This window comes from Gossypium arboreum, chromosome 1, assembly GCF_025698485.1.
Source record: "Gossypium arboreum isolate Shixiya-1 chromosome 1, ASM2569848v2, whole genome shotgun sequence".
Classification (NCBI taxonomy): domain Eukaryota; kingdom Viridiplantae; phylum Streptophyta; class Magnoliopsida; order Malvales; family Malvaceae; genus Gossypium; species Gossypium arboreum.
Window position 1 is genome coordinate 71,864,151 of NC_069070.1, and position 14,765 is coordinate 71,878,915.

General features: G+C 39.1%; 1 long non-coding RNA gene across 1 annotated transcript in view; it reads left to right on the plus strand.

Annotated features, from left to right (window-relative positions):
• The window catches only part of LOC128280764 (uncharacterized), a 49,517-nt gene extending 36,305 nt beyond the window's left edge, over nucleotides 1-13,212 (plus strand). Inside the window, exon 2 of the long non-coding RNA XR_008270904.1 lies at nucleotides 12,930-13,212. This is a non-coding gene — a long non-coding RNA (uncharacterized LOC128280764). The remainder of the gene's footprint in view (nucleotides 1-12,929) is intronic.
• Nucleotides 13,213-14,765: the final 1,553 nt, after the last annotated feature.

The following is a 14,765-nucleotide window of genomic DNA, read 5'->3' on the forward strand; positions in this document are numbered from 1 at the left end:
ATCATTAGCTACCGCTTCGGTCAGGATCGGGATCCATTACTATAAATAAACACATTTGCAAATGTCGAATCACCACACTATCAAATAATCACATAAAATGGCATGTATAGCTAGACCCAAACACATTACGGTAGTCCTAGAATCGACTAAACCATAGCTCGATACCAATAAAATTGTAACACCCGTGCAGGAGACTGTCGCCGAGTCGGACACGGGGTTAACGGCTTAATCCTTACTTTCACAAAGTCAATTTAAAATTTCCGAGCGGTTGGCTAAGCTCACACTTTACCTTAAAATCATATCTTGAGTTCCAAAACTTGAAAATCGGTTTCGTAATTTTTCCCTGAAACTAGAATCATATTCCATTTACAGATTTTTTTCTAGAATTTTTGGTGTGCCAATTAGTAAAATTTATTAGTTAAAGTCTCCCCTGTTACAGGGTGCGACTACACTGACCTTCAAGCATTACGATTTGGATATCTCCCTGTACAGGGCTTCAATACTGATGCCGTTTGTTTCTACAGAAACTAGACTCGAAAAGGAATCTGTACATATATGGCATGACTTCTAATTATCTCTGGTAAATTTATAATGAATTTCCAAAGTCAGAACAGGGACTCCAGAAACCGTTCTGGCCCTATCTCACGAAAACTTAAATATCTCTTAACATACTGTTCATATGATCGTTTCGTTACTCTCCTATGAAAATAGACTCGTCAAGGTTCATTTACATGATTTATTCACTATTTAATTCCATTCCTACTATTTTTAGTGATTTTTCACATCCACGTCACTGCAGCTGTCAGCATCTGTCTTTAAGGTAGGCTTTACCTATTTCATAGTTTCCATGCTTCAACTAGCCCTTTAACATAAATAGCACAAAATATGATCATGATTAACCATCCCAATGGCTAATCGTTTCCAAACATTTCCATACCTCTTAATGAACAGCATACAATGATTATAATACCATGCCCAAAGTATACTTAAGCCATTTTCGCATGGCTATCCAAATTTACACAAAACCGAAAGGTACATGACCTACAACAAAAGGGTAGTCCTATACATGCCATTTCAAAGTTCAACCAAAAATATACCAAAAGGAGCTTTGATAGTGTGGGCGACTTGACTTCAAAATTCGAGTTCGATGGTGACGAACCAAAATCTATAAAACAGAGAATTAAAGAAACGGAGTAAGCATTTAATGCTTAGTAAGTTTTGAGCAAAGAGTTTAAGCAAATCGGAAGTATAGCATTCATATAACTAAACGGATAATTCCATATATACATATTTTCAAATCATTCCTACTTCACATTCCAGCCCTATATTCATACATAAGGGATCATCTTAGCCAAATACGGAGGCTCATTACTCGATCGGCGAATATTATTCAAGGGATTGACTATTCCAATGCACATATGAAACATACCTCATTGTTGGGACTTTACAAGCGTATTAACTGAAATTTTTACAGCAAGATCGCTCATTCTGAATCACGTACCTTGGATTTAACGGATATAACCACTCGCACAAGGCCTTGGTCTTAGCCGGATATGATCACTAGCATAAATGCCTTCGGACTTAGCCGGATATAGTCGCTAGCACAAATGCCTTCGGTTTTGGCCGAATATAGTAACTTCGCATAAATGCCTTCGGATCTTAGTCGGATATAGTCACTTAACACAAAAGCCTTGGGACTTAGCCGGATATCATTCGAATAACCATGCACATACATCAATAAATCATGACACATCCATGTTTTATTTTCATTACCAAAGCTCAAACACAAGACACTTATCACACTTACAAGTTTGACTTAATAGCCACATTCAAAGAGCATGATTTTGATTTGTTTGTGACATAATCTAATCGAATCATAATCTAGGTTCCATTGCTCAAAACTTAACTCGGATGTTGTCGAACGGCTTCAACGGCTATTCGATCACTTTTGCTTTCCTTATCCAATTGTGGTCCCCTAAGCTCTTGAGCTAATTCAAACAAATTTAACTTATCAAAGTCTCATTTTGCTAGCTTATGGCGAATATGACAAGGAGTTTGATAGGTCATATGGCCACCTTTTAGCTCAAATACACAATGATCATACGTAGTTTTAATCACATCAACAATTTAATACAATTCATTCGAACATCAAAAGAAAAGCTCAAGGTACTTAGCCCATATATACATTAGACATTAGAGTCACATATGTACGAAATCACGAATCGAATTCAACATACTAGCTAATATTTCCCCTTAGCCGAAGTTTCTAAGTCAAGCTAAAGCCATCAATAGGCTACCAATGGCCGAACATACACATCTATGCTAAGGCCGATTGCAACACTTAATACATTCTACAAGTATGGTCACTTGTGTTGACTAAACACCATTTGTTTCAAGTTCAAAACTTGGCTAATACACATATATACACTATTAAAGCATCCTCTCCCTTTACACTAATTCAACACATGCATTACCCATAATATACCAAATTACATTCGGCCTTAGCACACAACTTGCTAGCCGATTCTTCTCCATCTAGCAACTAATGCACATACGATGTGACAGCCTTAAAACGACCCTAGTCGAAATGTGGTTTCGGGACCACAAAACCAAGGCATAAAAATAATTTAATATTTATTTTATTGCCTATAATGTGTGTTAACTCATGTGTGATATTTTTTATGCTTTGATTTAGAATTATAGATGTGAATTTCACTAGAAAGGACCTAGTAATAAACTTTGAAAGTATGAGGGGAAAATGTGTGATGACTAATTAAAGGATGCATGCAAAACAATGGACTTGCATGTCAAATTTCCCCATAGTTAGTGGCCGCCATGACAAGGATTTATGGGCAAAAATCATGTCATGAAACATGTTTGGTAAATGGGTTATGATGGAAAGAATAAAATAAGGGTATGGAATAAACAATTAATGTTAGTAGATGAGAAACAAAAAAAAGTGTCCATCTTCTTCCTCCATAGCTTGGCCGAATGTCCAAAAGGAAGAAAGAAAAATTTGTTCATCTCTTTTCACTCTCTTGTTGGCCGAAAATACTAAGGATAAGGAAGGAGTTTTGCTTCATACTTGGTTTGGAAGAGGATTAGGAAGAGGTTGGCTAAACTTGCATCAAGATTAAGGTATGTTTGAGGTTCATGCATGTTTTAGTTGCTAGCTTAATGTTCTTGTTAGCCCATGGTTCAAATCCTTGTTATGTCATGGGAATGAAATTCGCCAAAGTGAATGTGGTGTTAATGCCATTGCATGTTAAATAACAAGCTTGAAAGTGATACATGTGATGGAGGATTGAAGATTCTTAGATTTTCTTTTAGCATTCTTTTTTTAATGAGATACTAAGTTCTTTGTTTCACCATGACCAAATTGAAATGGTGTGGTGTTGTGGTATTCGCCATGATATATCCATAAGTATAATTCATGCATGTTGCATGGTGAGTAAGATTTAAGCTTTGGAAATGTGTATATATTTGGATATAAGCCACTTGAGAATTCGCCCTTGCACTTACATGAATATATGTTTGCACATGATGGATTGGTATGACATATATACTAATTCAAAGTGTATATTTGCTTGTGATGATGTGTTGATTATGAAGTAAATAAGAGATGTGCAATGAATTATGATATGTAATGTGTTAGTAGTAAAATGTATGCTGTTTTTTTGTGGTATTAAGTGTATATTCGGCCACATGAGGGTAATTAGTGTGCATGCATTCGGTTTGAGGCAAGCATATTGATGCCTATTCTTGGCTTAGAAAATTCGCTAAGAGGAATATTAACTAATGTGTTGAGTTCGATTTATGATTTAGTACATATGCAACTTTGATGCCTAATGTATATAAGGGCCAAGTACTTTGAACTTCACGTTGATGTTTGAATGTATTGAATTGCTTGTTGTGATGTAAAATGTGCATGACCATTGTGTATTTGAGCTAAAGGATGGCCATATGACCATTTACACTCCTTGTCATATTCGCCATAAGCTATCATGATGAGATTTTAATAAGTTAAATTTGTGTGAATTAGCTCAAGAGCAAAGGGAGCTAAATCCGATAAAGGGAAGGAAAAGTAGTTGAATAGTCGTTAAATCGCTCGACAACATCCGAGGTAAGTCTTGAGTGATGACCCTACTTGAATTATATCAAAATTATGCTCCTTGTTTGTGTGGCCATTGAGCCGAAATAGTAAAGGTTGATAGATATTTTGTGTTAGAGCTTTAGTAACGAAAATGAACTATGGACGTGTCTTGAATATTGATATATATGTAAGTGAACATTGGAAATATATCGGGCTAAGACCAAGGCATTCGTATGAGTTGATATATCCGGGCTAAGACCAAGGCATTCGTATGAAGTTGATATATCCGGCTAAGACCAAGGCATTCGTATGCGAGTTGATATATCCGGCTAAGACCCAAGGCATTCGTATGAGTTGATATATCCGGCTAAGACCAAGGCCTTTGTGCAAGTCACCAAATCCGGATTATGACCAAGGAAATCGTATGAGTCGCTATATCCGGTTAAATCCCGAAGGTATGTGATTCGGAAATGAGCAATCTTGCTGTGAAAATTTCAGCTTATACACTTGTGAAAATTCCAGCAATGAGGTATGTTTGTATGTGCTTGTACTAATTGAATTCTTACAAGTAAGTATGCGCCAAGTTGATAAACGAGCTACCGGCCTTGGGCCAAGTTGTTCCTTTGTGTATGAACATAAGGGTCGGTGATGTGAAATAAGTATGAGTATGGGAATGTGAATTAGTAAAGTGGTTTAATTAGCCATGTGAATAAAATACCTTAGTCAAAGCTGATTTCATTGCTTGAGACTTACTAAGCATTAAAATGCTTACCCCGTTGCTTTGGCTCTCTGTTTTATAGGTTTCGCTCGTTAGCTGTCGGATTCGGGATCAAAGAAGTCAAGTCATCCACACTATCGAAGCCCCATTTTGGTACAAATTTTGGTTGAACTTTGAAATGGCATGTATAGGACCATCCTTTGTTGAAGGTCATGTACCTTCCGGTTTGTGTAAACTTAGATAGCCATGCGAAAATGGCTTATATACGTTTTTAGCATAGAACTATAATCGTTTGTATGTTGACCCTTATGAGGTATGGAATTATTTTGAAACGATTAGCCATTGGAATGGTTAATCATGATCACGCTTTGTGCTATGTATGTAAAAAGGGCCAATTGAATCATGGAAAGTATGAAATAGGTAAAGCCTACTAAAGGCAGATGCTGACAGCAGCAGTGACGTGGATGTGAAAAATCACTAAAAATAGTAGGAATGGTATTAAATAGCAAATAAATTATGTAAGTGTACCTTGATGAATCTACTTTCATATGGAAGAAACGAAATGGTCATATGAGTTATAAGTTAACAGATTTTAAAGTTCTTGTGGAATAGGGCCAGAACGGTTTCTGGATCCCTGTTCCAACTTTGGAAAATCATTGTAAATTAACCAGAGATAATTAGGAGTCATTCCATATATGTGTAGATTCCTCTCTGAGTCTAGTTTCTACAGAAACAAACGGTATTAGTATTGAAGCCCTGTACAGGAGATATCCAATTCGTAACGCACAAAGGTCAGTGTAGTCGATCCCTACAACAGGCGAGACTTTAACTAATAAACTGTACTAATTGGCTCGACCAAAATTCTAGAAAAATTTATGTAGATGGACATATGAGTCTAGTTTCAGGAAAAATTTACGGAACTGATTTTCGAGTTGTAAAACTTAAGTTATGAATTTTGGAGCGACTAGTGCTCAGATTGGCAGCTTGTCTGAAAATTGTCAATAAGTGGGTTGAAGTTCAGTTAACACCTCGCGTTCGACTCGTGACGGTCTCGGGTTCGGGTGTTACAATTTTATTGGTATCAGAGCTACGGTTTAGTCGATTCTAGGACTACCGTAATGCGTTTGGGGTCTAGCTATACATGCCATTTTATGTGATTATATGATAGTGTGGTGATTTCGACGCTTGAACTTGTGTTTATTTATAGTAATGGATCCCGATCCCAACCGAGTGATAGCTGATGATGTGGAGAGTGTGGCGCTGCTCCCGCACAAGGGACAGCGCCAAGCGGACTCTCAACCTGTTGCTAGTAATCCGAATGACGAGGCTAGACAAGCCTTTTATAGCGTGATGAATGATTGGTTCAACCAATACATTCGAACTAATACTACTGTTCCACAACCTCCATTCCCAACAAACACAGCCCAAGACCTACAATGCCTCCGGTAATTGACCAAATAAGGTCGAATAAGCCCCATTGATAGAATCCAAAACATGGGGCTACTGAATTTAAAGCTACGGATAGTGATGATGCCGAGCAAGTCGAATTTTGGTTGGACAACACGATCCCGTACTCGATGAGCTATCTTGTACACCCGATGAATGCCTAAAGTGTACCATCTCCTTGCTACGTGATTTCGCCTACTATTGGTGGAGTACTCGACTTGTGCCCCGCGAACAAGTAACTTGGGAGTTCTTTCAAACCGAGTTTGGAAAAAGTATATCATCGAGATTTATGGACCAAAAACGAAAGGAATTTCTCGAACTTAAACAAGGTTCCATGTCGGTTCGACTATGAACGAAAATTCGTGAGGCTTAGCCAGACGCGAGAATGCATTTCTTCGTAAGTCGATGATGTAAACGCTCAAGATGGACTGAATGATGAGATAAAGTCGTATGTTGGCATTTTGGAAATCGAGAGTTTGTGACTCTCGTCGAGCGATGCAAAGCCGAGGAGCTTAGTATGGAAAAAGGAAAGCGGAAGCGGGAGCAAGGGAGTTTCAGAAGAGGTATTCGGGAAGCCCTTCCAACAATCATCAAAGAAACTTAGAGATGGCTTAGGCCGATCTAGAGACACTTCGGCTTTTCTAGACGAGATCGCGATCGACCCCTGTGACCACACGAATCACTTCGATCGCCAAGAGTGGGAATGATCGACGAGAGAGGACTGAGTGCCGTGATTGTGGCAAATGGCATTTTGGAAGTGTAGATTCCGTGACCGCTCTGTTACAAGTGTGGATCGTTGACCACTTCATTAAAGATTGCCCGAGGTTGTCCGAATGAATGTAGATCGGAGTGGGAAACCGGTACTACCACCGCTCGAGGTAGACCATCCGGAAATACGGCAAGGCTAGTGGTGGTCGAGAGGATCTAGAGATGTCTGCGACCAGATCCGAGGCTCGCGCCCAGCTAGGACTTATGCTATACGTGCACGTGAGGATGCCTCCTCGCCGGATGTTATTACTGGTACTTTCACTCTCTTTGATACTAATGTGATTGCTTTGATTGACCCCGGTTCTACTCATTCTTATATATGCGAAACCTTAGCATCCAAGAAGACTTTGCCTATTGAGTCTCTCGAGTTCGTAATTCGGTGTCAAATCCTTTGGGTCGTTATGTGCTGGTCGACAAAGTGTGTAAGAAATGCCCCTAGTAATTCGAGGTACTGTTTTCCGGCGGACTTGATGCTTTTGCCGCTCGATGAATTTGATGTTATTCTTGGGTTGGATTGGTTGACCGTGCATGATGCGGTTGTGAATTGCAAAAGCAAGACTATTGATTTGAGATGCTAAACAACGAGATGATCCGAGTTGAGTCTACGAACTTGAAGGGTTGCCGGTGTAATATCATCAATGTTGGCCCGTAAATATGTAAGAAAAGGGTGTGAAGCATACCTTGCGTATGTACTTGATGATAAGGAGTTAGAATAGAACCCAAATCTTGGGTGGTTTGTGAATACAGGCTTTTCCCAAGAATTGCCGGGTTTGCCACTGTTCGGAGATAGAGTTTGGCATTGAGCTTGTACCAGGACCACACCGATTTCGATAGCTCCATATCGTATGGCACCAACGGAATTAAAGGAGTTGAAAGCTCGGTTGCAAGAGTTGATGGATAGAGGTTTTGCTCGCCTTGAGTTTTTCACCTTGGGGTGCACCAGTGTTGTTTGTGAAAAGAAGGACGGAACCATGAGGTTGTGCATCGACTATCGCCGACTTAATAAAGTGACAATAAAGAACAAGTATCCGTTACCACGTATCGATGATTTGTTCGATCAATGAAGGAGCCTCGGTGTTCTCAAAAATAGATTTGAGATCGGGCTATTATCGATTCATGAATCCGAGATTCGGACATACCCAAAACCGCCTTCGAGCGAGATATGGTCACTACGAGTTCTTAGTGATGCCGTTTGGGCTCACTAATGCCCTCGCGGTATTTATGGATTTGATGAATCGGATCTTGGATCATATTTGGATCGGTTCGTAGTTGTGTTCATCGACGACATCTTGGTCTATTCAAGAGATGAGACCGAACATGCGAGCACCCGAGATTAGTGTTGCAAATTTTACGGGATAAGCGGTTATATGCTAAGTTTAGCAAGTGTGAGTTCGGTTAAGAGAGGTTAGCTTCTTGGGTCACGTGGTATCTCAGACGGTATTCGAGTCGACCCAAGCAAAATTTCAGCCATACTTAATCGGAAACCTCCAAGAAATATTACCGAGGTTCGAGCTTTTTGGGACTTGGTTACTACCGACGGTTTGTAAAAGGATTCTCGATGATAGCCACACCCATGACTTAAACCGCTTCGTAAAGATGTCAAGTTTGAATGGACGGAAAAGTGTCGGAAAAGTTTTGACCAATTGAAAACTCATTTGACGGAAGCTCCAAGATTAGTACGTACCGAATCGGCAAAGAGTTTGTCATCTATAGTGACGCCTCCCTACTTGGGTTAGGTTGCGTATTGATGCAAGAAGGTCGAGTTGTGGCCTATGCGTCGAGACAATTAAAGCCACATGAGAAAAATTATCCGACCCATGATCTCGAATTGGTCGCCATCGTATTCGCCTTTAAAGATATGGCGACATTACTTATTTGGTGAGAAGTGCCATGTGTATTCGGATCACAAAAGTCTCAAATATTTGATGACTCAAAGAGACTTAAATCTGCGACAAAGACGTTGGCTCGAGTTGTTAAAGGATTATGAGCTGGTCATTGACTATCACCCGGAAAGGCTAATGTGGTTGCGGATGCCTTAAGCCGGAAATCACCGCTTGTTTTACTGACGATGAATGTACACTTGTCTATCCTACCCGACAATGTGTTAGTAGCCAATTAAAGGCCAAACCATTGTTGACTCATCAAATTCGTGAAGCTCGTAAAATTGATGAGGAGTTGCGTGCAAAACGGGCCGAGTGTGTTCGAACAAGGAATCGGAGTTTCAAATTGATGATGACGATTGTTTGAGGTTCGAAGTCGTTTGTGTGTTCCAAAGAATTGAACTTATTTCGATAATTCGAACGAAGCTCATTGTAGCCGAATGGCAATCCACCCGGGAGTACGAAGATGTACAATGAGTTGAAACGTCGGTTTTGGTGGCATGGTATGAAACGAGACATCTCCGACTTTGTTGCAAGATGTTTAATATGTCAACAAGTGAAAGCGGAGCATCAAGTGCCTTCGTGGTTACTTCACCGATCACGATACCCGAGTGGAAATGGGATCGAGTCACAATGGACTTTGTGTCCGGACCGCCGTGGTCGCAAGTAAGAAGGATGCAATTTGGGTTATTATTGATAGATCGACTAAGTCGGCTCACTTTATCCTCGTGCGTATGGATTTTTCATTGGATAAACTAGCTGAATTGTACGCTTCTCGATTGTGAGATTACACGGGTACCGATTTTACATTGTGTCGGATAGAGATCCGAGGTTCACCTCGCGATTTTGGAAGAAATTACAAGAAGCATTGGGCACCAAGTTGCATTTCAAAGACCGCCTTTCACCCCCAAACCGATGGTCAATCCGAGCGATAATTCAGATACTTGAGGATATGTTGAGATGTTGCATCCTCGAGTTCGAGTGGTTCGTGGAACGGTACCTACCTTTGATTGAATTCGCCACAACAATAGTTTTCAATCAAGTATTAAGATGGCGCCTTACGAGGCTTTGTACGGGCGTAAATGCCGTACACCATTGTTTTGGACCGAGCTCGGTGAGAACAAAATTTTTGGAGTGGATTTGATTAAAGATGCGAATGAAAGTAAAAGTAATCCGTGAAAATCAAGATAGCCTCCGATCGTCGAAATCGATGCGGATCTCAAACGAAAGGACATTGAGTATCGTGGGAGATAAAGTGTTTCTTAAAGTTTCGCCGTGGAAAGAGATACTGATTCTACCGTAAGGGCAAGTTGAGCCGAGATTCATTGGGCCGCATTGAAATCTCCGAACGAGTTGGCCCGATTATGTATCGCTTGATCTTGCCCCTGAACTTGAAAAGATTCACAACGTCTTCCATGTTTCAATGCTTCGACGCTATAGATCTGATCCGTCGCACGTAATTAGTCCATCAGAGGTTGAAATTCAAGCCGATATGAGATATGAAGAAGAACCGATTCGTATCCTAGCTCGTGAAATGAAAGAGTTGCGAAACAAAAGGGTTCCGCTAGTGAAAGTGTTATGGCTCAAACACGGATAGAAGAAGCTACTTGGGAACCCGAGAACTCTATGAAAGAGCAATATCCAAACCTATTTACGGTAAGATTTTCGGGACGAAAATTTCTAAAGTGGGGAGAGTTGTGATGCCTTAAAACGACCCTAGTCGAAATGTGGTTTCGGGACCACAAAACCAAGGCATAAAAATAATTTAATATTTATTTTATTGCCTATAATGTGTGTTAACTCATGTGTGATATTTTTATGCTTTGATTTAGAATTATAGATGTGAATTTCACTAGAAAGGACCTAGTAATAAACTTTGAAAGTATGAGGGAAAATGTGTGATGACTAATTAAAGGATGCATGCAAAACAATGGACTTGCATGTCAAATTTCCCCCATAGCTAGTGGCCGCCATGACAAGGATTTATGGGCAAAAATCATGTCATGAAACATGTTTGGTAAATGGGTTATGATGGAAAGAATAAAATAAGGGTATGGAATAAACAATTAATGTTAGTAGATGAGAAACAAAAAAAGTGTCCATCTTCTTCCTCCATAGCTTGGCCGAATGTCCAAAAGGAAGAAAGAAAAATTTGTTCATCTCTTTTCACTCTCTTGTTGGTCGAAAATACTAAGGATAAGGAAGGAGTTTTGCTTCATACTTGGTTTGGAAGAGGATTAGGAAGAGGTTGGCTAAACTTGCATCAAGATTAAGGTATGTTTGAGGTTCATGCATGTTTTAGTTGCTAGCTTAATGTTCTTGTTAGCCCATGGTTCAAATCCTTGTTATGTCATGGGAATGAAATTCGCCAAAGTGAATGTGGTGTTAATGCCATTGCATGTTAAATAACAAGCTTGAAAGTGATACATGTGATGGAGGATTGAAGATTCTTAGATTTTCTTTTAGCATTCTTTTTTTAATGAGATACTAAGTTCTTTGTTTCACCATGACCAAATTGAAATGGTGTGGTGTTGTGGTATTCGCCATGATATATCCATAAGTATAATTCATGCATGTTGCATGGTGAGTAAGATTTAAGCTTTGGAAATGTGTATATATTTGGATATAAGCCACTTGAGAATTCGCCCTTGCACTTACATGAATATATGTTTGCACATGATGGATTGGTATGACATATATACTAATTCAAAGTGTATATTTGCTTGTGATGATGTGTTGATTATGAAGTAAATAAGAGATGTGCAATGAATTATGATATGTAATGTGTTAGTAGTAAAATGTATGCTGTTTTTTTGTGGTATTAAGTGTATATTCGCCACATGAGGGTAATTAGTGTGCATGCATTCGGTTTGAGGCAAGCATATTGATGCCTATTCTTGGCTTAGAAAATTCGCTAAGAGGAATATTAACTAATGTGTTGAGTTCGATTTATGATTTAGTACATATGCAACTTTGATGCCTAATGTATATAAGGGCCAAGTACTTTGAACTTCACGTTGATGTTTGAATGTATTGAATTGCTTGTTGTGATGTAAAATGTGCATGACCATTGTGTATTTGAGCTAAAGGATGGCCATATGACCATTTACACTCCTTGTCATATTCGCCATAAGCTATCATGATGAGATTTTAATAAGTTAAATTTGTGTGAATTAGCTCAAGAGCAAAGGGAGCTAAATCCGATAAAGGGAAGGAAAAGTAGTTGAATAGTCGTCGAAATCGCCGACAACATCCGAGGTAAGTCTTCGAGTGATGACCCTACTTGAATTATATCAAAATTATGCTCCTTGTTTGTGTGGCCATTGAGCCGAAATAGTAAAGGTTGATAGATATTTTGTGTTAGAGCTTTAGTAACGAAAATGAACTATGGACGTGTCTTGAATATTGATATATATGTAAGTGAACATTGGAAATATATCGGGCTAAGACCAAGGCATTCGTATGAGTTGATATATCCGGCTAAGACCAAGGCATTCGTGCGAGTTGATATATCCGGGCTAAGACCAAGGCATTCGTAAGCGAGTTGATATATCCGGCTAAGACCAAGGCATTCGTATGAAGTTGATATATCCGGCTAAGACCAAGGCCTTTGTGCAAGTCACCAATCCGGATTATGACCAAGGAAATCGTATGAGTCGCTATATCCGGTTAAATCTCAAGGTATGTGATTCGAAATGAGCAATCTTGCTGTGAAAATTTCAGCTTATACACTTGTGAAAATTCCAGCAATGAGGTATGTTTGTATGTGCTTGTACTAATTGAATTCTTACAAGTAAGTATGCGCCAAGTTGATAAACGAGCTACGGCCTTGGGCCAAGTTGTTCCTTTGTGTATGAACATAAGGGTCGGTGATGTGAAATAAGTATGAGTATGGGAATGTGAATTAGTAAAGTGGTTTAATTAGCCATGTGAATAAAATACCTTAGTCAAAGCTGATTTCATTGCTTGAGACTTACTAAGCATTAAAATGCTTACCCCGTTGCTTTGGCTCTCTGTTTTATAGGTTTCGCTCGTTAGCTGTCGGATTCGGGATCAAAGAAGTCGAAGTCATCCACACTATCGAAGCCCCATTTTGGTACAAATTTTGGTTGAACTTTGAAATGGCATGTATAGGACCATCCTTTGTTGAAGGTCATGTACCTTCCGGTTTGTGTAAACTTAGATAGCCATGCGAAAATGGCTTATATACGTTTTTAGCATAGAACTATAATCGTTTGTATGTTGACCCTTATGAGGTATGGAATTATTTTGAAACGATTAGCCATTGGAATGGTTAATCATGATCACGCTTTGTGCTATGTATGTAAAAGGGCCAATTGAATCATGGAAAGTATGAAATAGGTAAAGCCTACTAAAGGCAGATGCTGACAGCAGCAGTGACGTGGATGTGAAAAATCACTAAAAATAGTAGGAATGGTATTAAATAGCAAATAAATTATGTAAGTGTACCTTGATGAATCTACTTTCATATGGAAGAAACGAAATGGTCATATGAGTTATAAGTTAACAGATTTTAAAGTTCTTGTGGAATAGGGCCAGAACGGTTTCTGGATCCCCTGTTCCAACTTTGGAAAATCATTGTAAATTAACCAGAGATAATTAGGAGTCATTCCATATATGTGTAGATTCCTCTCTGAGTCTAGTTTCTACAGAAACAAACGGTATTAGTATTGAAGCCCTGTACAGGGAGATATCCAATTCGTAACGCACAAAGGTCAGTGTAGTCGATCCCTACAACAGGCGAGACTTTAACTAATAAACTGTACTAATTGGCTCGACCAAAAATTCTAGAAAAATTTATGTAGATGGACATATGAGTCTAGTTTCAGGAAAAATTTACGGAACTGATTTTCGAGTTGTAAAACTTAAGTTATGAATTTTGGAGCGACTAGTGCTCAGATTGGCAGCTTGTCTGAAAATTGTCAATAAGTGGGTTGAAGTCTGTTAACACCTCGCGTTCGACTCCGGCGACGGTCTCGGGTTCGGGGTGTTACATACGAGCTCATTTGTTAGACTCTACTTCATCTAACAACAACCTTATTTCTCTTCTATATCCTACCATGGCCGAATGCATCACAACACCTTACCATTTCAATTTTGGTCATGGTTGAACAAGGAACTTAATGTCTCACTCAAGGATGCTAAAAAGGAGATTCTAGAGTTATCAATCCACCATCACATGCATCATTAATAGGCTTCACATTTAGCATGCAATGATATCAACACAAAATCCACCTTGGCCGAATACCATCCCCATGACATAGCAAAGATTTGAACCATTGGCTAATAAGAACATCAAGCTAGCAACTAAAAAAAACATGCATGAATCTCATGGCACAACATCAAACATACCTTAATCTTGATACAGGTATGGCTGAACCTCTTCCTAATCCTCTTCTAAACCAAACATGGAGCAAGAACTCCTTCTTTCTTCCTTAGAATTTTAGGCCAAAAGAAATGAAAAGGATGAACACACTTTTTTTTTTTGTTTCCTTTCCCTCAACTCACGGCAATGGGGGGGGGATCACACACCTTCTTTCCTTTTTCCATTTCTTTATTACCCATACTCCTTATTTTATTTATTCCAACATAACCTATTTACACAACATGTTTTATGACATGTTTTGCCCATCACCCTTTGTCTTGGCCGGCCACTAGGCTTTAATTTAGGGAAATTTGACATGCAAGCCCATCATTTTCACAACATGCATTAATAGGCCACTTTACATTTGCCTAGCACATTTCTAAATTTTCTCACATAAGTCCTATTTGATAAAATTCACTTACAAATAACAAAATTCAAACATGAAATTTTCACACATGCATATGTACATATAAT